This window comes from Podarcis raffonei, chromosome 15, assembly GCF_027172205.1.
Source record: "Podarcis raffonei isolate rPodRaf1 chromosome 15, rPodRaf1.pri, whole genome shotgun sequence".
Classification (NCBI taxonomy): Eukaryota; Metazoa; Chordata; class Lepidosauria; order Squamata; family Lacertidae; genus Podarcis; species Podarcis raffonei.
Genome location: NC_070616.1, coordinates 1,450,746 through 1,474,762, shown reverse-complemented (window position 1 = coordinate 1,474,762; position 24,017 = coordinate 1,450,746). Strand labels below are relative to the sequence as shown.

General features: G+C 48.6%; 1 protein-coding gene across 2 annotated transcripts in view; it reads left to right on the top strand.

Annotated features, from left to right (window-relative positions):
- SEZ6 (seizure related 6 homolog) overlaps positions 1-24,017 on the top strand; it is a 110,623-nt gene that overhangs the window by 1,768 nt on the left and 84,838 nt on the right. The window lies entirely within an intron of this gene.

The following is a 24,017-nucleotide window of genomic DNA, read 5'->3' as shown; positions in this document are numbered from 1 at the left end:
TTAGCTCATCTGTAAGGAAAGGGGGGGTTGCCTTAGGGGATCCTGAAGCACTGAATGGTTAGAGCAACACTCCACTGATAGGGGGGGCATCCCTGTCCCAAGGGATATTATTTATGATTCTTAATTTCTGAGTGTGTTTTTACTTAGAGAACATAGTCATCTGGTGGGTTCTCTGTTTGCGTAATTAGACTGCCTTTTATTCAAGGCTCTACAAAGCAACTTTCGAGTGTTTGCTATTTGACAGGGACCTAGGTGCCGCCGATAAACTCCGGACAATTTTTTTTATTTACTTATCTTTAAAGCAGTGAAAAACATGCACAGATATCAAAAATATTTTATGCATGAAAATAGCAGAAACAGCTTGGGGAGAATGCCTGATCCCCATTTCTTTTAAAAATAAATGTTTAAAAGGAAGGTCTGTGTTCTCAGACTTACTAGGGGGATTTGTAAGGGGTCTTGCGAAAGTGGGGCAGTGCGCCATTTACAGGGACACAGTCCCTTTCGACACCTCTTCTTCCCCTCCAAGAGATTCTGAACTGCCAAGGCTGTGATCCGGTTTCCTGCCTCTCCCCTCTCAGCGGGGCTTATAGAGGATTGTGCTGTTTCAGGTACTGAGGACAAGGTGTCCCCTTCATAGAATCATTGAATTGTGGAGCCGGAAGGGACCCCGAGGGTCATCTAGTCCAACCCCCTGCAATGCAGGAATCTCAACTAATTTTTCCATGACAGATAGCCATCTAACCTCAGCTGAAAAGTCCTGAATCGATTCCAGGACTTTTAAAACTGGGTTGCGGGGAGGTGGGTGTTGTCACCGTCAACAACAAAAAGTCAAATTGGACTTATATCCTTTGTTAAAGTATTTCCAAAGTTGGGTTGATGGCTCTATCTCTCTCTCACACGCATGTATGTATGCATGCACACACTGCCCTGCGGTTAGGATTGCTCCATGAATAAATGTGAAGCCTTTTGAATTTTTTGTTTTAAATTGTTCCCTTGGATTTATTCCAAATAATGGACGAATCGTTAATGCACACACACACCCTCCCATCTGTCTCCCTGTGTCACAACCGAGAGAAGAGGCACAATACCTTGATTGTAACAATAAGTTAACAACTCCCCTTGTCCCTGATTTATATTTGCTCTTGTGCATTTTGAAGTGCAATTTTTCAAAAGGATGCTGAGATGCCATTTTAAGGCAGGGGGTGAAAAAGCTCTGCACCACACATGAAAGGCCCTGCTTCTGGGTGCAACCGAGATTGAAATCAAGGGAAAGTGGCCTATTGTAAGGACATTCGCTGTAATCATTATTCCATATTACACACACACACACATATATATAACTGTATGTCATGGTAACCAGGTCTGTATAGACAGATGCTCTCCTGTGTAGTCAGGGAGTGGATGATCCGCACTCGCCACCCTTCCCAAACGACATCCTTTTGGTAAACACACAGCTGCATGGTTCCCCCCCAGGATTTTAATACAAGGTTTGGGGGTGTTGTCTTAGGAATCTTGTTGGCCCGTCCAAGGTGGAAACTTGACTTCTAAGGCTGGGTGAGCTTTGAGAACCTGCGCAGTTTCTGAAAAATACACAACGTTGCACCTAGGGGCTCTGCATTAAGGATGTAATCCTGGTTTTGTAATCGCAGACAATGAAGTCGTATAGGTTCACCGCCACACCAAGGATGCAATGGAAATGAGGGAGAAGCCCGGTTTGGGGGCCCCTGAACTGTGTGCCTGGGGACAGGGGTGGGTCAAGGGTCTTGAAGAGAGACCAGTGCAGGCAGAGTGATCTCAAGTAGTTCCTCACCAGTGTCTTCCAAAGAAATCAAAGTCCAGATGGACCTTGGAGTTTAGGAAGATGGAGCAAGGTGGGCGTGTGTGTGTGTTGCAGGGGGAGGACTCTCAGATGGAAAAAGGGACCTCACCTTAGGAGACAGGGCCAAACAAGTCATTCTATTTGTGTGAAGGCGGAAGGGCAGAGGCAGATTTAGGGGAGTGGGACCACTTCACCTACACTATCCAGTATACCTGAAGGAGTGTCTCCACCCCCATCATTCTACCTGGACACTGAGGTCCAGCTCCAAGAGCCTTCTGGTGGTTCCCTCACTGCGAGAAGCCAAGTTACAGGGAACCAGGCAGAGGGCCTTCTTGGTGGTGGCACCTGCCCTGTGGAACGCCCTCCCACCAGATGTCAAAGTGATAAACAACTACCAGGCTTTTAGAAGACATCTGAAGGCAGCCCTGTTTAGGGAAGCTTTTAATGTTTGATGCATTACGGTATTTTAATATTTTGTTGGAAGCCGCCCAGCGTGGCTGGGGAAACCCAGCCAGATGGGCGGGGTATAAATAATGTAGTAGTATTATTATTATTATTAGGCACCAAGATGAGAGGGAGCCACAGAGGGCACCAAATTTGGACATTGCACAGGGCTCTGCTGAAATTTGAAAGCCCAAAGTCCACCACTGATGAGGGCCTCGTCAACCTTCCATGCCAAAGCAGATTGCATAAGAATATAAGAGGCTGCGCCATCTACTCCAGCATCCTGTTCTCGTAGTGGCCCACCAGATGCCCATTGTGGGAAACCTGCAGGCAGGATCCGGCACAAGAGCCCCCTCTCCGCTCCTGCAGTTTCAAACAACCAGCATTCATAAGCATTGCTGCTTCTGACCATGGAGACAGAGAGCAGCCCTCTTCTCCTCCCTGAATTCGTTCGATCCTCTTTTAAAGCCATCCTGATTGGTGATCATCACTGCTTCCTGTGGGAGGGAGTTCCATAGTTTAGTTATGGTAAAGGTAAACATAAAGGGACCCCTGAACATTAGGTCCAGTCGTGGCCGACTCTGGGGTTGCGGCGCTCATCTCGCTTTACTGGCCAAGGGAGCCAGCGTACAGCTTCCGGGTCATGTGGCCAGCATGACTAAGCCGCTTCTGGCGAACCAGAGCAGCGCACGGAAACGCCCTTTACCTTCCCGTCGGAGCGGTACCTATTTATCTACTTGCACTTTGATGTGCTTTTGAACTGCTAGGTTGGCAGGAGCAGGGACCGAGCAATGGGAGCTCTCCCCGTCGCGGGGATCTGAACCGCCAACCTTCTGGTCATCAAGTCCTAGGCTCTGTGGTTTAACCCACAGTGCCACCCGCGTCCCCTTAGCTATGGTAGGGTTGCCATATTTCAAAAAGTGAAAATCCAGACACAAAAGTTGTTGAGCTTTTCTTGGCCAAAGGAGTGGCAGTCCAGAACATCTGGAGGGCACCAGGTTGAAGATGGCCAGTTTATTTCATGATCAGTTTATGCTCTTGACAACTGGGCTCTCTCTCTCTCCTGTGACTGAAATATCATCATGTGATCACTTAAAAAGAAAAATGCCTTTGACCTTTTTGCCTTCTTCCCCAGAAAGAGAGGAGAGGAACTGGTACCTCTTTTCATTGGTTTTTTTTAAAACAGAGGCTGTCAGGGATTCTTTAGCTACGATTTCTGCTTCGAAGGGGGTTGACTTTGGGGGTCCCTTCCCACTATATAATTCTATGATTCGATGAGCCCTTAGCTGCTTCACAGGCCTGGTTCCCTGAGAGCTGCCTGGCTGCTTTCTGAATCTTTCTCCCCTCCCCTCTGCCTGCCCCCTCATCTTTTGTAATGACAGCAAAGCCGTGACAAGGTCTTGGCCTTAAGGTCCTTGGTCCTCAGTCACCCGCAGGTGCCACTGAACATACACCTCTCCCCCTCTTTGCTGGCCCGGTTTGAAGAGGCAGGCAGCATCCTGGCAGCGAGGCTGAGTTCCTGAGCCCGTGCCAAATTGGGAAAGCCTCTCGGCTTAACTGCTGCTTCAGGCCTTGATCTCCCTTCTTGGCTATTAATTGAGGATGGACAGACGGATTGCCGGTTGGGAGAAATCAGACTTTCAGATTTGTAACAAATCCCCGGTTTGATCCTAGCGAATCACTCCGATATTAACTTCCCTTCCTGGGGCTAGTCACACCACATGCCTGATTTAGCCAGAGATCCGTCAGCTATCCTTTTCCGCAGGGGAAGGGGGACTCTGGGGAAGGTGTTAATCCTCATGTGAGCTTTGCTTGGGGGCTTTGCCCGCTGGTGGGCATGACCCCCCTCCCCCCTGTCTTTTGCAAGAGCAGAAGGAGAAGGGCTTGGTTTTGTGGGGCGTCCAGAGGCCTGTGCTGGCTGGGGCTAATTTTGCTTACTTCCTTTTTTTGATCTACAATTAAATCAGGTGTGCGCTCAGAATCCAGCGGCTCTGAGAGAGGCACAAAGGGACAGACACACACACCCAACTGTCAGAAGGCAGTAATGGAGCCTTGGCCTGATCCAGCAGGCCCTTCTCATGTTAATATGAGGGTTCATGAGTGCCAAGGGAAAACCTTAATAGTGCCCCAGCACCAAAGGGTGCCCCCTGGGATAGTGTTTGTTAGGTTAGGCATGTCTGCGGACAATTCCTAAGGTAAGTATACCATCAGCTACCTGGCCATCCCATTTTTGATGGTCCCTGCTGATAAAGAATTCAAAGGCAACCTGCCTTTGGGTTCCAGCTTCTGAAAATAACAAGTGGAGAGTATGATGCTGTTGTGCTCAGGTCATGCTTGCTGGCTTTGCATCATGGGAATCTAGCTGGCCACTGTGGGAACAGGACGTTGGGCTAGAGAGGACTTCAGCCTGATCCACCAGGGCTCTTCTTATGGAGGTCTGCTGGGGTAGCAGAACCTCCATGCTCAGGGGCAGCCTACCCCAAAATACCAGATGGTGGGGAACAGCTGGAGAGTTGATGTTGTGCTCAAGTCCTGCTTGTGGGCTTCCCAAACTGGATATTTTGTTGGCCACTGTGGTAACAGGATGCTAGATGGGCCCCCTTTGGTCTGATCCAGCAGCCAGGCTCTATTCTAATGGTCTCACTGGCTGCACCAGCAACAGATTTCTCTGTTTCCATGAGGAGGGAAGCTTAATTCCCTCAGGGAGAGATGCAGGCAGAGCCATCAGGGTTTGCTCAATTTTGGAATGTCTCCTTTTCTACTGTCTCCTTTTCCTGCTCGGACTAATTTTACATATGTATTTTTAAAATTGTAAAGCACCTTGGCAGAAAAGATATATAAAAACACAGCAAATAAATAGATATATTACAGAAATCACCTGCAGAGGCTTCTGTGAATCTGTGTAGGGGGAGATAGCTGAGAACGCCTTAGCATGACTGAGACCTCTGCTTTGTTTGTTTCTCTGGAGTATCTGTAGGCCACTCTTCAGCCAAAAAGGTTCCTAGAGTGGCATACACACAGTCAGTTAAAACAAGGCAGCCTCTGCCCACAGGCTCTCTGTCTGAAAGAACACGATACACAAGGGAGAAGGTACAGGGAGGGAAGAGGAAAAAATTAAACTCAGGCACTAATTCTTAAACAGTTGCCTGCCAACAGCCAGGGCCAAAGATTAAGTCAGAGCCACTAGGCTGCAGGAAGACCTTGTCACCTGATCACAGCCAAGCCGGAGCAGGAAGCCCTCCAGTATTCCATCCTGTCCAGAAGCAGTCAATTGTCGCCATGGGTGGGTCGAGCCAGTCCATAGTTTGCCGCCTGCAGTTCAGCAGCTCCCCACACGGGGCAGCAGCATACACAGGGCCCAGCAATTTCTGCTTGCAGGGCCAGCTCAAGGCATTTTTCCACCAGAGGCCAGGAAGAAAATGGTGTGCACACACAGACACACACACACACATGAGTTCACATGCATACAGCGTCCAGTTCCACGACTGGCCATTGAAACTTACTTGACGAAACAGTTTCCTCCATAACAACAGACCAGCATAGCAGTTGTTAAGTGCCGGCGCAGAGTAATTTATCGGGAGTGATGCCTCTGGGGCAGCATTCTCACTCTGCCTAATGATAGGGCCGGTCTTAAGAACCGGACGCCCTGAGAACCTTGCCGCGGGATGTCTCTTGGGAACCATCATGGAGATCTTTGCTCCCAATAGATAGATACCCAGTGTTGGACGTGTTCCAACAAAACGCAGTCCCTCCGGGGAAATGCCTTGGGCATGAATTTTAAGGAGGAACACGTACGTACTTCATAAATATTTGCTGGGATGGATTTTTTTTCCTCCCCCTCCCAAGGATTGATCCATAAGCAAGATACTGGGGAGAGAATGAATGATTGTTCTCTCACTCACTCAGAAATGCCAGAAATTGAGGTGATCCAATGAAAATGATTGGCAGGAGGCCCAAGTCGGCCCGAAATGCAGGTACTACTTCATCTAAATCATAATTAGGAAAACCGCTGTAGGCAAGATGCAGCAGTCGATGTTCATCAAATTCTGGGAATCGCCCATACATCTGATATGCATGCAGAAGGTGCGCCCAGGTCCATAGAATCATAGAACTGGAGGGTACCCCAGAGACCATCTAGTCGACCCCCACTGCAATGCAGGAATCTCAGCTAAGTCCTGGTATGATATGTAGTATTCTAAACCACTTTGAGACTTAGGGTTGCAGCTATAGTTAAGTTGTGGCTCATTCAACCATGGAATAGGAGCACATTGTTAAACTATGGAACTCTCTGCCACAGGAGGCAGAGATGGCTACCAGCTTGAGCATAAGACCAGACAAATTCGTGAAGGATAAGGCTGTTAGCCACAATGGCTCTCCATGGGCAGCCATACATCTGAATCCCAGTTCCTGGAAGCCACAGGTTGGGAGATTTGCTTTAGTGCCCAGGCTTTTATGGGCTTCCCTTTGGGGCAGCTGGTTGGCCAACTGTAAGCACAGGATGCTGGCCTGACCCATCTGGGCTCTTCTTCTGTTCAGTGCCAGCCCTACTCAGAGGAGACCCTTTGAAAATAATGAACATGACTAACAGGCACATTATTTTCAAAGGGTTTACTCTGGGTGCATTTTTTAAAATAATAAAATGACCTACATAAAATAAAATGATAAATTGAACCAAATATCCAGGCAGGGACTAGGAACAGTCCCATGTTGCCTGCTGATATTGTTGGACTCCAACTCCCATCAGCCCTAGCCAATGTAGCCAATGGCAGTGAAGGATGGGAGTCGGAGCCCAAACATCTGGAGGGCGCCATGTTTACTAGAGTAGCTGGACCAATGGCCTGGCTCAGTATCAAGCATCTTCCCACATGCCCTTCTGAATCAGCACTTAATTCAGAATCATGAGGACCAGCGTCTTACTTTATATTGAAAGGAAGCACCTTAGGGAAGGCGTAGAGTCCTTACTTTTCATGCGGGGGGGGGGGTCCCAGGTTGAATCCCCATTTCACCTCCTTTGGGAATGCCTGCAACCCATGAGAGCGGCTGCTGCTGCCAGTCAGTGCCAACAACACTGGGCTAAATGCATTACTGCCTATGGGCTCCACAAAAGATCAAAATAATTTTGGTTTGATTTTGGAAATTGTGGGTTATTAAAATTGTGGGTTGCTAAAATAACAAACGTATTAGGAGATAATTTGCGAGGGCGGCGCGATATGATTCCGATTGCCTAGGGGCCTCCGCAGGGTTTAATCCGACACTGGCTAAGACTGGAGCCGACGGTCTGACTCCGTCTAAGGCGTCTTCGCACCTTCCTAAACTAACGACGAGCCTGGCGCGAGTTGTGCCGGCAGCCCCGAACCCCTGACTCAGTCCTCACCCGCCTCCGCGTTCATTTTGGGGCAATTAGCTGGTACTGTCTTAGCCGCTTTGCATATACAGTGGTACCTCGGGTTAGGTACTTAATTCGTTCCGGAGGTCCGTTCTTAACTTGAAACTGTTCTTAACCTGAAGCACCACTTTAGCTAATGGGGCCTCCTGGTGCCGCCGCGCCGCCAGAGCACGATTTCTGTTCTCATCCTGAAGCAAAGTTCTTAACCCGAGGTACTATTTCTGGGTTAGCGGAGTCTGTAACCTGAAGCGTCTGTAACCCGAGGTACCACTGTAATGGGGAGGAGAGGGGGGCGTCTTGGAAGCCACACGTGGCGGACAGCTGGCGCTTTCTTTCCCTCGGAGTTCCTGGGCTTGGTGCGCTCTGTTCGTCTCTCTCTCTCTCTCTCTCTCTCTCTCTCTCTCTCTCTCTCTCTCTCTCTCTCTCTCTCTCTCTCTCTCTGTGTGTGTGTGTGGAGCAGCTGGCTCTCAGCGGACGCCTCAGGGCACCAGAAGCGCGTCCTCGGGGGAGCGAGGACGGTGGGCTAACCTTTTAGCAAACTCCCGGCTCCTGGGATGGAGCCAGAGGAGAACTGCGCGCCATCCGGCATCTCCTGGGGCCAGGAGGCGAAAGGAACATGAACCGCTAAGTGTCGAAATCGCAGGTGGGGTGTGTGTGTGTGTGTGTGTGTGTGTGTGTGCGCGCGCGTGTATGTGTGTGTTTTAAAAGCCAAACTGGTGTCGCACATCTTGAACTCTTCTTGGGCGCCTTGGAATGGAGGGAGATAAATCTTGCTGGCAGGGGGCTGCTTTTGGGGGGGGAGGCGCGGGGGGGGGGGGCAGAAAGGGAGGGCGGAGCCACAGCCAATGAAAGGCGGAGCCAACTCATTTCTAATATTATTCTCCTCCTCCTCTTCCTCCTCCCTACTGACTCCTGCTAGGGGCAGCATTCACAACAAGCACTTAAAAGTCACTTTGATGACCGCCAGGCCTTTGGTTTGGACTCAGTCTGACCCTTATGTTGCCCTTCCCTTATAGTCTTAATCTATCCGCTACTTTTAAAATGAGGCTGCTTTTTAAATTGCATTTTAACCTGTATTTTAAATTGTTCTTTTTCTTTTTTCTTATTATGTTTTTACTGAAATTTTATTGGTGTTAGTCACCCTGAGCCCAGCTCTGGCCGGGGAGGGTGGGGTATAAATATATTATTATTATTATTATTATTATTATTATTATTATTATTATTATTATTATTATTATTTTCAGCAGCTGCTATTATTATTCAGCAGCAGCTATTATTATCACTTTCAGCAGCTTTCCCCCAAAGAATTCTGGGAGCTGTAGTTTATCAAAGGTGCTGAGAGTTGTTTGGAGCCCCCTCTCCCCTTCCCAGAGTTCCCAGAGAATGATGGCTGAGAACGGCTCCAGGAATTGTAGCTCTGGGAGGGAAATAGGGGCCAGGGATTCTTGAGACACGATTCCTGCGTTGCAGCAGCGGGTTGGACTGGATGACCCCTGGGGGTCCCTTACAGCCTTCCAATCCATGGCTCACATTGCTCTGCCTTCCCTTCTGCCCTCCCCACCTGGAGAGGCAAAGCTTGCTGGTGGACGTGCTTTGAGAGAGCTGTTAAACTTTCTGCAATAAGTACAAGCAGATCCCTTGTGAAGCTAAACGTTCTATTAAACAGCGAGCAGGGTTTCATAAAAGCGGACAGAAAAAGCTGTTGCGGCCCATTTAAAACACCCTGGCGGCTTTGGAAGCCCCCGTGGGGCAGCCTCTTTCAGAGCTGAAGGAATACAGCCAGAGGAACTGCAGTGGGGCTTTGAAGGCCGTCTCCTCAAGAGTCAGAGCACCCCCAGATTGAAGGCCGCACCCCAGTGACAGAGCCCCTATATCACCTTTGGATGGGGGCTCTCAAAGTGTGACCCATGGACCACCATAGCCCTGTGAGCTTCATTCGGGAGGTCTTTGTTAAACATCTACATTGATTTTGTTAAAATATATATATATATTTATTGCTTCTTTGATTCCTTCCATTGTCTTTTATTGTCCTACAGTGTGAAATCCCGTGGAATGCAAATTGTAGCACATTAAAATCCAATATCGGAAATGAAAGAAGCAAGCGAAATGCCATTAGGAATCACCCGGTCCCAGCAGTTGCTGCAGCAGGCAGTCAAATCATTTCACGGAGCAGAAGGCGATCTGTGGCAACTAGCCAGGATGCCTATGTTCTGCCTCTATGGTGGAAGGCAGCTATTATTATTATTATTATTATTATTATTATTATTATTATTATTTGTATACCACACTTCATCTGAAGATCCCAGGGTGCTTTGCAACAGAAAAATACAAAATGAAAATACTAAATACATAATGAAACAAAAACCAGCCAGTGAAACCCCCTCCCACAAACACATTTAAAAAGCCATGGAATGGTATTCGGCCAAATGCCTGGTTGAATCATAGAACTGCAGAGTGGGAAGGGACACCACAGGGTCATCTAGTCCAACCCCCTGCAATGCAGGAATCTCAGTTGAAGCAACCATGACGGATCAACAATCTCTTCCATTGTTGAACAACTCTTGTCGTCAGAAAGTTCTTCCTGATGTTGAGTCGCAATCTCCTTCCTTTTAACTTGAAGCCATTGGCCATGTGACAGCCCTTGAGATATCTGAAGATGGCCACCATATAATAATAATAACAATCTTATTATTTATACCCCGCCCATCTGGCTGGGTTTCCCCAGTCACTCTGGGCGGCTTTCAGCACATAAAAAATTGTAAAATATTAGACATAAAAAACTTCCCTGAACAGGGCTGCCTTCAGATGTCTTCTAAAAGTCAGATAGTTGTTTATTTCCTTGACAACTGGTGGGAGGGTATTCCACAGGGCGCCACCACTGAGAAGGCCCTCTACCTGGTTCCCTGTAACCTCACTTCTCGCAGGGAGGGAACTGCCAGAATGCCCTCGGAACTGGACCTCAGTGTCTGGGCTGAACGATGGGGCTGGAGACATTCCTTCAGGTCTGCTGGGCCTTTGATGCCGTTTAGGGCTTTAAAGGTCAGCACCAACACTTTGAATTGTGCTTGGAAACGTCCTGGGAGCCAATGTAGGCTCCAAAATATATCCTCTCAGTAGTCTCCTGTTTTCCAGGTTAACATCCCCAACTCTTTCAACCATTCCTCATAAAGCTTGAAATGTTTTCACCTTGTGCCTAAAGATATGTAACGAAGGCTTCTGAATACCAGCTGCTGGACACCATAGGAGGGGAGATTTCTCTTGTACTCAAATCCTGCTTTCTGGTTGGCCACTGTGAGAACAGGATTCTTGACCAGAGAGTTGCTGGCAGAGCAAAGCCATCCTGGCAAATAGCCATAAATAGCCACCATGAATTTGTCTAACCCTCTTCTAAAGCCATGTAGCTCAGTGGCCATCACTGCCTCCTGTGGCAGAGAGTTCCGTAGTCCAACTGTGCGCTGCATGAAGGGGTGTGTGTGTCCTTTTATCTGTCTTGAATCTTCCACCCTTCAACTTCATTGGAGGTCCACGGGATCTTGTGTTTCCACAATGGCAAGCCATGCCTTTGGTTCCTCTACACCAGGCACCCCCAACCTGTGGCCCTCCAGATGTTTTGGCCTACAACTCCCATGATCCCTAGCTAACAGAACCAGTGATCAGGGATCATGGGAATTGTAGTCCAAAACATCTGGAGGGCCGAAGGTTGGGGGCTGCCTGCTCTACAGCTAAACATACAATAAAATGAAATAAAATTCCACCTGCCGCCTCAAACTTTTTGCAGACTAGCTCACATTTTTGTAGCTGCCAGAGTGAAGTTTGCTGTGTGGGTGCATAAATTTGTCTTTGAGAGCAAGAAAGAGATACATCTTTTTTTCCCCAGGCTGTGGGTCCATTGTTTAGTGGGCTTCTATAAGAGGCAACTTAGTGATGTGCAGGCTGAGAAGGGGGCTTCAGCCAAGGAGTTCGGATCGCCACCCCAAGCATCAGAATTGGGGCGCATCACAGTGTGCCGCTGTGTTCACCTGGGACAGATCGGAAGATCACCTGAGGAGACCAGATGCTGGTCTGAGGAGGCCCTTTTGGCGCCTGAGGGGAATCGGCCCTGGCAACCCAGCAAGCAGGTTTTTCTCTGTGTGGAGGCGGTGGAAGAGGCGGCGAGGGAATGCGATGCGCCGGCAGGCCTGCGTTTCTCTTTCTGCTCTGAGTGCAGGAAAATTACAGCTTTCCAGAGATATCTGTATTTTTAGCTGGGGCCGGGCACCTCGTAATTAATCTCGCTAAGGGGATCTGGGGAGCGTGTTACATCTTTCTCCTTGAGAGCACAGGAGTGGCGTGGCGCTCTGACGGGCAGCTGCTTGGAGCGGGGGAGGGGTGTGGTCTCCCCCCAAAAAAAAACAACAAGGAAGAGGGAGGATAAAATGGATTATCTCATTATGAGCTTCCCAGAGGTTGCTAGAGGACCAGCTCTGCCATTAAACCAAGGGAGGCAGGAGATTCTGAGAGGAGGGGAGGGGCAGGTATGGGTCTGGGGGGCATTATTATTATTATTATTATTATTATTATTATTATTATTTATTATCATTGCCTATTAGCCAGCAGGAGTGCCTGGGGCCATGGGTGCCATGCAGCGTGCATGGCCCTGGCACTGAAATTTGTGGATGCCCAACGCTTTAATGGGTAATTTTGTGGGTGCCGGGTACCCAGGGCCCCTGGGAGTTGGCACCTATGTTAGCCAGGTTGGCTATGCTGTGCCCCCACAATGTTTCTGAATCCCAGTTGCTGGAAACTGCAGGAGTGGGAGTGTTACTGGTTTTCCTTTGGTGCTTCTGGTTGGCCGCCTCCCGTGAAGGTTCGGAAGGTGATTATGGAATTTATTTACTGCTTAACTCCAACATACTTGCCGAAGCAGCTTGCAAGGTGTGCAAAGCAGGTACAGAAATATCAAAAGGTGAGTCGCGAAAAACCCAACAACGAAATGATCCCTTCTAAAACGCTGAAATAAACGAGCGTAATTGAAGCAGGCAATCAGACAGCGCGGCAATTAAAACAGGAGGCTTGGGTCGGGAGATCAAGGGAATGCCTGGGTAAACAGGTGCTTCCTAAAAAGCCGGCAGGATGCCAATACTGGTTTGCTTGGGTGCCTCTTGCAAAGATGTTGCAGAAGCCAAGATTTTAGCTTGTCCACTCGGAGAGAAGCTGAAACTATGGGAACGATCCCTCTTCTCTAACTAATCTCGGACAAATCTTGGTTCCTCTCTGCTCCCTGTTTTTTTCCAGTCTTCACACAAATTCCCTGCATTTCTGCATCCATTTGCAAACCCATCTCGCTCCCCCTGCCCAGAGTCCTCGTGAAAATTCATCAGTATTTTTGTGCTAATTTCGTGGAGACAACTTTGCAAGCTATTTCCCCTGCCATAATTGCTTGCTGTGTGTTATTTTCACAAATATATGTAATCTGCTGCTTCGGGTCAGTGGCCCATCAATCCAACATCCTGTTCTCACAGCAGCCAGCCAGAAAGGAGATTCTTGTTAAACATTAGGAAGAACTTTCTGAGAGTACGAGCTGTTAAACAGTAGAAAAGACTTCCTTGGAAGGTGGTGGACTCTCCTTCCTTGGAGTTTTTTAAGCAGAGGTTGGATGGCCACCTGTCATGCATGTGGGATGTGAAACACAAGAGCAGTCAAGTACAACATTCCTAGAGTGAACATGTTTACACATGGGGAGGAATGTTTGTCCAGCCAGCAAGTAAACTTCCTGTTTCCTTCTGGGCTGGGACAGACTTCCTCTGCGTGTGACTAGAAGTGGGCGTGGCCTCACCTGTGCAGGTAACGACAAAAGCACAGGGCAGGAAAGCCATCTCTCCCTCTTTGACTACATGCATCGAAGAAGCAACATCTGCTTAGCCAAAGATGCTCTCTTGGCTCCAGCCAAGAGAGGACAAAGGGACTGTCTCCTCATGAGATAGTTTCCAGGTGTATGTCACTTTTCTAAGCTAAGTCTGCCTTCTGGGATCCTATTGTGAACAGAATGATGTGTGAGTAAACCTTTTTTATACTTTTATAGAAGACTGTGTCGTGTCTTATCTTTTATGAGGGAATAAGGGGGAAATACCAGCACAGTTATTATAGTGGCTTTAGCAAGCCTGAGCAAAGCATCCGCTGAGTTTAAAAAGGGGAATGTTACTCTGCTAAATTGTGAACTTGTTAACACAAGTTGGAAAGGCTATAACCAAACAATATATCCTCTCCTGCATCCCTGAACATTCCCACAATGCATACTTTAGATGAGATTCCTGCATTGCAGGGGCTGGACCAGATGACCCTCAAGGTCTCTTACAACTCTACAATTCTATGATTTGAGCAGGATTTGGGCACAAGAGCACTCTCCCTTCCTGTGCCTTCTTCCAGCAACTGGTATTCAGAAGCAGCTGTGGAGGCAGAGCAGAGCTATCCTGGCTAACAGCCAATGATCACCCTCTCCTCTTCCATGAATTTGTCCAATCGTCCTTTAATGCCATCTAGATTGGTGGTCATCCCTGCCTCCTGTGGGAGGGAGTTCCACAGTTTAACAGTGTGTTACACTGTAATGATAATAGATAGATGATAGATAGATAGATAGATAGATGATAGATAGATAGATGATAGATAGATAGATAGATAGATAGATAGATAGATAGATGATAGATAGATAGATAGATAGAGATAGATAGATGATAGATAGATGATAGATAGATAGATAGATAGATAGATAGATGATAGATGATAGATGATAGATGATAGATGATAGATAGATAGATAGATAATAGATAGATGATAGATGATAAATTGATGATAGATAGATATAGATAGATGATAGATAGATAGATGATAGATAGATAGATAGATAGATAGATAGATAGATAGATAGATGATAGATAGATATAGATGATAGATAGATGATAGACAGACAGGCAGATGATAGATTAGATAGATATAGATAGATAGATAGATAGATAGATAGATAGATGATATAGATAGATAGATAGATAGATAGATAGATAGATAGATAGATAGATAGATAGAGATAGATGATAGATAGATATAGATGATAGATAGATGATAGACAGACAGGCAGATGATAGATAGATTAGATAGATTAGATAGATAGATAGATAGATAGATAGATAGATAGATAGATGAAAGACAGATGCATTCATAGGTACAGTTATCCTTAAGAGACACATTTTTCTACCATTTTTGACTTGGAGCCATGGAACAGGAGGCCTGGAAGCCTTGCTTTGCTTTCAGGATAATGAACGCAGCTCAGCTCTGGAGCCGTGCGAATCTCAGAGGATAACCTGAGTTTCATTTCATGCATTGTTTGAGGAAGAGCGAACTGGGGGATTTCTGATACCAGAAGGAGACCTGGATGCAATTCCCCCTCTCCCGCCTTATCTGGAACCGGCGGCTGCCGTTCTTTGGCCTCTTGCTCCCGTTGCCCCTCTGTCCATCGCTAAAGCCTTTTTGTCTCTGCACATATGTGGCCAGGGACATCCCTCCCTCCCTCCCTTCCTCGCTCTGCTTGGCGAGGGCAGTCAAGGACATCAGTGCTGCAGCTTCCCCACGGAGGCAGGCAAGTGAAACAAAGCTAACCCTGGTTAATAGAGGTCAGGCAGGCTGGAATCCTAGGGGGGCGGGGGGGCGAGCGGAGGCTCATTTCCTCCAGCACATTGGCAGGTACTCCAGCTCCCGCTGCCCACCTCTCCCCACTTGCTTAGAAAGCTTTTCTGTTCCACTTCTCGCTGCGGTGAGCTTCCGAAATCCACCCCGCTCTTTCTCACTGCTGACCCCCCTCCCTGTGAAGGAGCTCCATGGTGCAGGGGGAGCACCTGCCTTGCATGCAGAAGGCCCCACAGGCACCTCCAGGTTGGGCTGGAGATATCTGAAAACTGGGTGAGGGTGTCTCCGTTGTCTGCTGAGGACTGGAATCTTACTTTCTTGTTAGGGATAGTGCTGAGCTAGATGGATGTGGCAAATAAATATTCTGAAGTTTGCATACATATTGTATAGTTAAAGCTATGGTTTTCCCAGTAGTGATGTATGGAAGTGAGAGCTGGACCATCAAGAAGGCTGATCGCCAAAGAATGGATGCTTTTGAATTCTGGTGCTGGAGGAGACTCTTGAGAGTCCCATGGACTGCAAGAAGATCAAACCTCTCCGTTCTGAAGGAAATCAGCCCTGAGTGCTCACTGGAAGGACAGATCCTGAAGCTGAGGCTCCAAGACTTTGGCCACCTCATCAGAAGAGAAGACTCCCTGGAAAAGACCCTGATGTTGGGAAAGATGGAGGGCACAAGGAGAAGGGGACGACAGAGGACAAGATGGTGGGACAGTGTTCTTGAAGCTACCAGCCTGAGTCTGACCAAACTGCGGGAGGCAGTGGAAGACAGGAGGGCCTGGCGTGCGCTGGTCCAGGGGGTCACGAAGAGTCAGACACAACTAAACAACAACAACAAATGCATACATATTATTGCATAACTGAAGAAAACCCACAGCACGAACCAAGGGTGAAAGGTAGCATTCTGTGTTCCTGTTCCAATCAGCCTTGAGTTCAGAACCATGAGGACTGGAGCCTCACTTGATTTGTGAGGGAAGAGCCACAGCACTTTGGTAGAGCCCCCGCTTTGTATACAGAAGCCCCGAGTTCAGTTCTCAAGGGCATCTCCAGGTAGGGCTGGGGGAAGACTTGTGGGAATGTTCAGGGATGCAGGAGAGGATATATTGTTTGATTATAGCCTTTCCAACTTAACAAGTTCCACAATTTAGCAAAGTAACATTCCCCTTTTTAAACTGACACAGTGGAAGTGTTTGCTCAGGCTCGCTAAAGCCTCTATAATATGTTTTAAATGTAATTCCCCTTTAGTCCCTCATAAAAAGATAAGACACGACAGTCTTCTATAAAAGTATAAAAAGAGTTTACTCACTCACATTCTGTTCACAATTGGATCCCAGAAGGCAGACCTGGCTTAGAAAAGTAACATACACCTGGAAACTATCTCATAAGGAGACAGTCCCTTTGTCCTCTCTTGGCAAGAGAGCATCTTTCGCTAAGCAGATGTTGCTTCTTCGACAAAAGTAGTCAGAGAGAGAGAGGGCTGGCAGCCAGTCCTATGCTTTTGCTACCTGCACAGATGAGGCCACGCCCACCTCTAATCACATGCAGAGGAAGTCTGTTCCAGACATGAGAAACAGGACGTTCTGACTGGCTGGTCCAGACATCCCCTTTTATGTCCACTCTAGGGATGTTGTACTTGACTGCTCTTGCGTTTCACATCCCACAAGACTTCCTGTTTGAGACCCTGAAGACCAGGTGTACTAAGTCATACCCTCGGTCCCTTTAGCTCAGTGTTGTCTGCACTGACTGGCAGCAGCTGTCCAGGGTTTCAGGTCAGGAGTCTTTCCCAGCCCTTCCTGAAGATGCTCTTGGGGGACTGAACCTGGGACCTTCTACCTTAAGTCCAAGTAACGCTAGGCAAGGTGGCCTAGTGGTCTGCTGTGAGGCTAAAACGGCTTCATTCATTCAGGGCGTGGCATTTGTGGACCCTGGCCTATCCTTCCCCATCTCTTTCCCCCTCTCTTAAAGGCCACATTCTCACCATCCATTTAAAGCACCTACTTTGAACAGTCATGGCTTCCCCCAAGAATTCTGGGAAGTGTAGTTTGTTAAAGGTGATGAGAGTCGTACGGACACACGCAGAGAGACAGAGACACACTCCAGTGCCAGAGCTACAATCCCCAGAGTTCCCTGTGATGGGAGATTGGTTCAGAAACCACTCTGGGAACTGTAGTGCTGCACGGCGTCTCCAAAAGACTCTTGGCACCCTTTACACAGCACGGCTCCAAGAATCCTTTGGGAGAAACCATGATTATTGCCTGTTGACCTCAAGCAGGGCCCCTTCCCTGCACTCTTTTTGCCACCTGCTAAAAACATTCATGTTTGGGCAAGGCTGTCCAGGGGCTTAGAAAGCTGAGGTGAGTTTTAGTTTCAGCATTTTAAAGTATTCTTGTAAATTGATTTTCTTTTTGTAAACTAATTTAAGGGTATGTTTGTTATCGGTTTCTTTAACAATCAAGCAATGCATAAATTTTATGAAACAAATAAAAAATAGGGGAAATTCCAGCTCTGGGAACTGTAACGCAATGCGGCATCTTCTAACAGTGCTCAGCACCCTTAATGCACAGCTCCCAGAATCCTTTGGGGGAAGCCGTGACTGTTTATAGGAGCATTGCTGGGCTGAAGCGCAGGGATGCTTTGGCTGTGATTCCTCCATTGCAGGGGGTTGGACTAGATGACCCTTGGGGTCCCTTCCAACCCCACAATTCTATGGTTCTATGAAAGGGGTGGTTTGGACATAACCAAATTCTGTGCAATGCTTTTTCAGAGAGCAAACTGGCTACGAATGGGTCGACTGTCCTTTTAAATGCTTACCTGACCTGCCTCAGAAGCCACACTGGGTTGCTGGCCCCCGACATGGCAACAGAGCGGGTCCCCACATCCTACAGATTCACCCACCCCTGGAGAGGGGACAGCACAGGTGTTGCGTTGCCATCGGTCTCAGGAGGGATATGTTGACGTCTTTAGCGTTGATCACAACCCTGGGATTAGCGCGGACAACATATGGCTTCTTTATGTAACGGGATCTCTGTCTTGACTGTGGCTCCTCCTCGCAGCTAGTGCTGGCGGGTCTCAGGGAACGGCTTGCGAGGGGGCTCCCGGGGCTTTAAGGGGGCAAGAGGGACCCCCCCCCTACATAACAAAGTTGTCCTGGGGTAACTGCCACTCTCAACCTCAGATATGCAGATGACACAACCTTGATGGCAGAAAGTGAGGAGGAATTAAAGAACCTTTTAATGAGGGTGAAAGAGGAGAGCGCAAAATATGGTCTGAAGCTCAACATCAAAAAAACTAAGATCACGGCCACTGGGCCCATCACCTCCTGGCAAATAAAAGGGGAAGAAATGGACGCCGTGGGAGATTTTACTTTCTTGGGCTCCATGATCACTGCAGATGGTGACAGCAGTCACGAAATTAAAAGACGCCTGCTTCTTGGGAGAAAAGCAGTGACAAACCTAGACAGCATCTTAAAAAGCAGAGACATAACCTTGCCAACAAAGGTCCTTATAGTTAAAGCTATGGTTTTCCCAGTAGTGATGTATGGAAGTGAGAGCTGGACCATAAAGAAGGCTGATCGCCGAAGAATTGATGCTTTTGAATTCTGGTGCTGGAGGAGACTCTTGAGAGTCCCATAGACTGCAAGAAGATCAGACCGATCCATTTTGAAGGAAATCAACCCTGAGTGCTCACTGGAAGGACAGATCCCGAAGCTGAGGCTCCAATACTTTGGCCACCTCATGAGAAGAGAAGACTCCCTGGAAAAGACCCTGATGCTGGGAAAGATGGAGGGCATAAGGAGAAGGGGGCGACAGAGGACGAGATGGCTGGACAGTGTTCTTGAAGCTACCAGCATGAGTTTGACCAAACTGTGGGAGGCAGTGGAAGACAGGAGTGCCTGGCGTGCTCTGGTCCAGGGGTCACGAAGAGGTGGACACGACTAAACGACAACTGCCGCTCTTAAAGGCTTGCAGAAGGCAGAGTTTTCATCAAGCGAATGGAAGGGACGTGTTTAGCGAAGAGAGTTGTAGCTCAGTGGTGGAGCAGAAGGCTCCCAGCTCAATTCCTACCAGTGGCATCTCCAAGAAGGGCTGGGAGCTGCTGCCAGTCAGTGTAAACAATACTGAGCTAGATGGACTTGGAATAAGGCTGCTTCCTGGGTTCCTAAGTGCCTTGGAAGCTGGCATACTGTCTCACAATGCCATGCTCATGCCATCGGGGCTGAGGGTGTGAGAGGGCTGAGCAGGCCAGCTCTGTCCCATGTGAAGTGGTAGCTCACAGCATCTCTGAGCATATGCAGAATGCCTTTGGGTGAAACATACAGGCTGGCATCCGTCTGTCTTGGGAGACAATGGAGGAATGTGCCTTTGGGGGCAAGGCCAAGCTGTCGGAAGGTTGTAGCGCCTGCTGTGGCTCCAGAGCAGGGGTCAGCAAACTGTTTCAGCAGGGGGGCTGATCCACTGTCCCTCAGACCCTGTGGGGGCCCAGACTATATATTTGGGGAGGGAATGAACAAATTCCTATGCCCCACAAATAACCCAGAGATGCATTTTAAATACAGTGGTACCTCGGGTTACATACGCTTCAGGTTACATATGCTTCAGGTTACAGACTCCGCTAACCCAGAAATATTTCCTCGGGTTAAGAACTTTGCTTCAGGATGAGAACAGAAATCGTGCTCCAGCGGCGCAGCAGCAGCAGGAGGCCCCATTAGCTAAAGTGGTGCTTCAGGTTAAGAACAGTTTCAGGTTAAGAACGGACCTCCGGAATGAATTAAATACTTAACCCAAGGTACCACTGTAGAAGCACACATTCTACTCATTTAAAAACACCAGGCAGGCCCCGCAAATAACCCAGAGATAGATTTTAAATAAAAGGGCACATTCTACTCATGTAAAAACACGCTGATTCCTGGACCATCCGTGGGCCAGATTTAGAAGGCGATTGGACCAGATCTGGCCCCTGGGCCTTAGTTTGCCTACCCATGCTGTAGAGCAGTGTTTCTCAACCTTGGGTCCCCAGATGTTGTTGGACTACGACTCCCATCATCCCTGAGCTCTGGCCTTACTAGCTAGGGATGATGGGAGTTGTAGTCCAACAACATCTGGGGACCCACAGGTTGAGAAAGGCTGCTGTAGATTCTGTGGCGGGAGAGACTTGTTTTGTTGCATTGCCGTAATAAACTAGATAGGACAATTGCTCTGAATCAGGATCTGCTTATGTTATGGGGGGGGGGCATCAAGGAAGCCGTTCCCGCACCAGAAAATAAGAAGAGCCTTCAGGATGAGGCCAATGACCCTTCTGGTCCAGCATCCTGTTCTCACAGTGGCCAACCAGATGCCCATTGTGGGAAAGCTGCAAGCAGGACTTGAACACAAGATCCCTCTCCCCTCCTGGGGTTTCCTGATGGCTAGTAGCCATCAATAGCCTTCCTCTTCTCCTCCGCTGTGAATTTGTCCAATCCTCTTTTACAGACCCTCATCCAAAAGGTGTTTTCAATGGAATAAAAATAAATAAATAGCCAAAGGGAGCAGGTTTGTGTATCCAGGCAAGGCCGTGGGGGTGGGGGTGTTGATTGGCGAGTGCCAATTCCGTAGAAGGGACGTGGGTCCCCCACCCCAATCCAACCGCAGCCCCAAGGAATCGTATTCGTCTGCAACTTTTGCGGCTGCTTTAAGGGAAAATTGGAATGCAGCAACGTGTGTGCGCGAAGCAGGAGGGTTCAGTTCCCCGGCTCTCTGGCTGGGACCAGATAAGGCGGAACAGCAAACGCCGCATTAGCTTAATCTGGAGATTAATTTGCGAGGGATGCACTGGGGCAGAGTCTGTTCCATTTCAATTTGGGTCGTATTGGGCACAGGCTGCTGTCAGCGGCCTCTGTCTCTCCTGCTCCTGCTCCCGTCCTTGGCAGCAAATCCATACTTTCCATTCAGCAGGACTTTCCTTCCCCCTGTCCCCACAACAGGCTCCCCATCTCCCCCTTACCTCCCTCTTCCCATGTTCTTCTTCCTTCTCCCTTTCATTTTCACCCCCTGGCTCACCAGCCTCTGCCTCCTCTTCCCCCCCCTTCCTGCCACAACTGACTCAACTTCCTAGGCCTGTGTGAGGTTTCCCCAGATTTCCTTCACCGTCTTCCTTCTTAGCCGCCTTTATAGGCAGAGCGATCCTTCACGGCTTCTGTCTCATACAGGAAAGCTTTTGGGGCCTGAGTGCCCCCCTTCCTTTCTGGGAAACCTTCTTGCCTGTGGTGGGTGGGACCAGAGGCAAAAGTGGGTGGAGCAATGTTCACGGAGAGCACCCCATTCCTGGCCACTTGACTGTGGCTCTGATGACGTGAGATGCAAATAATAATAATAATAATTAATAAATTTTATTTATACCCCACCCTCCCCAGCCAAGAGTGGGCTCAAGGCGGCTAAAAACCAATAATAAAAACAAGTTGATTGAAATATAACTTAAAAACATGATTAAAATACAACATTAAAACATTAAAATGCAGTTGAGTTGCAGAATTCTGCAAGCAGAATAAATTCCACAGCCCCGATGCATTGGCACCTCGTGCCGTTTGAGTTGCAGAATTTATTCAGCATGCAGAATTTGGCCTTTCTGGGGGTGAATGTGGATGAAGAAGGCAGAGAACTTAAAAAATAAATAAATTTGCATGCATGAAATCCAGCCCCAAACACGCACACACACACACACACACACACACACAATTTCCACAAAGTGGTTGGTGACGCAGGATATTTCCACATGCTTCTAAAATGCACATTAAATAAAATGAGAGAGAGAAGGGCGCGCATTCACCTGCCAGCCTCGGAGCTGTGGAATGCAGCGACATGAAGCAATCTGTGTCCTTCCAGGCACCAGCTCAGACCTGCCGAGCTGTTTCGTTCCCCCGGCGTCGCTGCCTTCATCCAGCCGGATGCCTCTCCTGCCTGAGGGACGTGTCAGCAGCCGCCCGGCGTGGGGTAGAGGCAGGACGGCCCCACTTCCTGCTGCCCACAGGGCTTTGGGGCGAAAAGCGCGGAGGGGCAGGAGAGTGGAGGTTGCCTTAATTGGAAAAAGCAGGGAGGTAGGCTGCTTGATGCCTGCTGCGTCAGTTTAATGATTTTTAATGAGCAATTACCTTTAGTCATTCTCTTAATTTCTGAATATCAATAAAGTTAATTAAACGCGGCATGTGTCATTCTCGGGCGCCGGCGATGGATTAAAGGTAGGCAAGGCTTTCTGGGGAGTGGGGAGGGGAGGGCTTTGATGAATGTGAGGCCGGAGAAAGATTCGGCGTGGGAGATAAAACGGGCTTGTGGGTAAAGGCAGGGAGAGAAGAGGGTCCAAAAAGGAGGGGAGAAATTGATGGAGGCAACGTGATGCCTCTGAGTGGCAGTTGCTGGAGACCCCAGAAGGGGAGAGGGCCTTTGTGCTCGGATCCTGCTTCCTAGTTTCCTACAGACATCTGGTTGGCTCCTGTGAAGACAGAATCCTGGACTAGATGGCCACTGGGACTGATCAAGGACACTCTTCTTATCTATGTTCTGCCTGCTGAAAGAGAAAATACCATATTTTTCGCTCTATAAGACGCACCAGACCACAAGATGCATCTAGTTTTTGGAGGAGGAAAACAAGAAAAAAAATATTCTGAATCTGCAAGAGGGATCGCTACGTAGTGAAATCAGCAATCCCTCTTGCTGTTCTGGCTTCTGGGATAGCTGCGCAGCCTGCATTCGCTCCATAAGACGCACACACATTTCCCCTTACTTTTTAGGAGGGAAAAGGTGAGTCTTATAGAGCAAAAAATACGGTATCTGTAAGGAAATTTAGAAGCATCGTATAAGGAAACTGTGATGGGGCAGGAGGTCTTTGTGGCTACTAAGCTACCTGGCCTCACCTGTGCGTCAGAGACTGCAAGGGGTTTTTTTTTTCCCACCAGGGTTCTCCTGGTGCAGTGAAACATATCACACACGCCTCCGAGTTGCTGGCCTGGAGGGCCTGGGTGATCAGAAGCTGCAGTTGACCCCAGGACCTCCTATGCCAGGGTCGGCTTTGAGTTCCAGCTCTGCCCTCCGGTTAAAAGCTGGCACTTCTCTCGGAAAGGAAGGTGGCGCCACGCTTCAAAGACTAGACGCTGTGGAGGAACACACCCTGAAAGGCTAAGACAAAACATGCCTTCAGGCTCTAGGCTGCGTGTACCCCCTTTGTGTCATTTGATGAGGACGGGGAAGAGGGAAGCCTGCCCTGTCACTCAGGGGCAGAGAGGACCTGCGTGGCATGCAGAACGCCCCCGCTTGCCAGTTCCTGAAAAGCTCCTGTTAAAAAGGGACTGCCAACCCAAGATTGGGGGGGTGGAGGTAAACCCCTGGTGGCCTGAGAGGATGATCCTGAGCACAAGGGATGTAATGTGGGCAGACACGACAGCTGGCCGTCTGAGCCCCTGCTTGGCATGCAAAAGGACCCACATTCGATCCTTGGCAGCTCCTGCTTAAAGGAATGAGGTAGCAGGTCACGGACAGAGGAAGTTGCCTTATATTGAATCAAGCCGCTGGTGCATATGGCTCAGTGTTGCCTGCACTGACTGGCAGCAGCTGTCTCTGGGATTTCAGGCAGCCCGACCTGGAGATGTGAAGGTTGGACCTGGGGCCTTCTATACCAAATCAGGCCAGGTGTCCACCTATCTCAGAACTGTCTATACCAACCAGCGCCCAGAGATGGGAGGGTTGGATA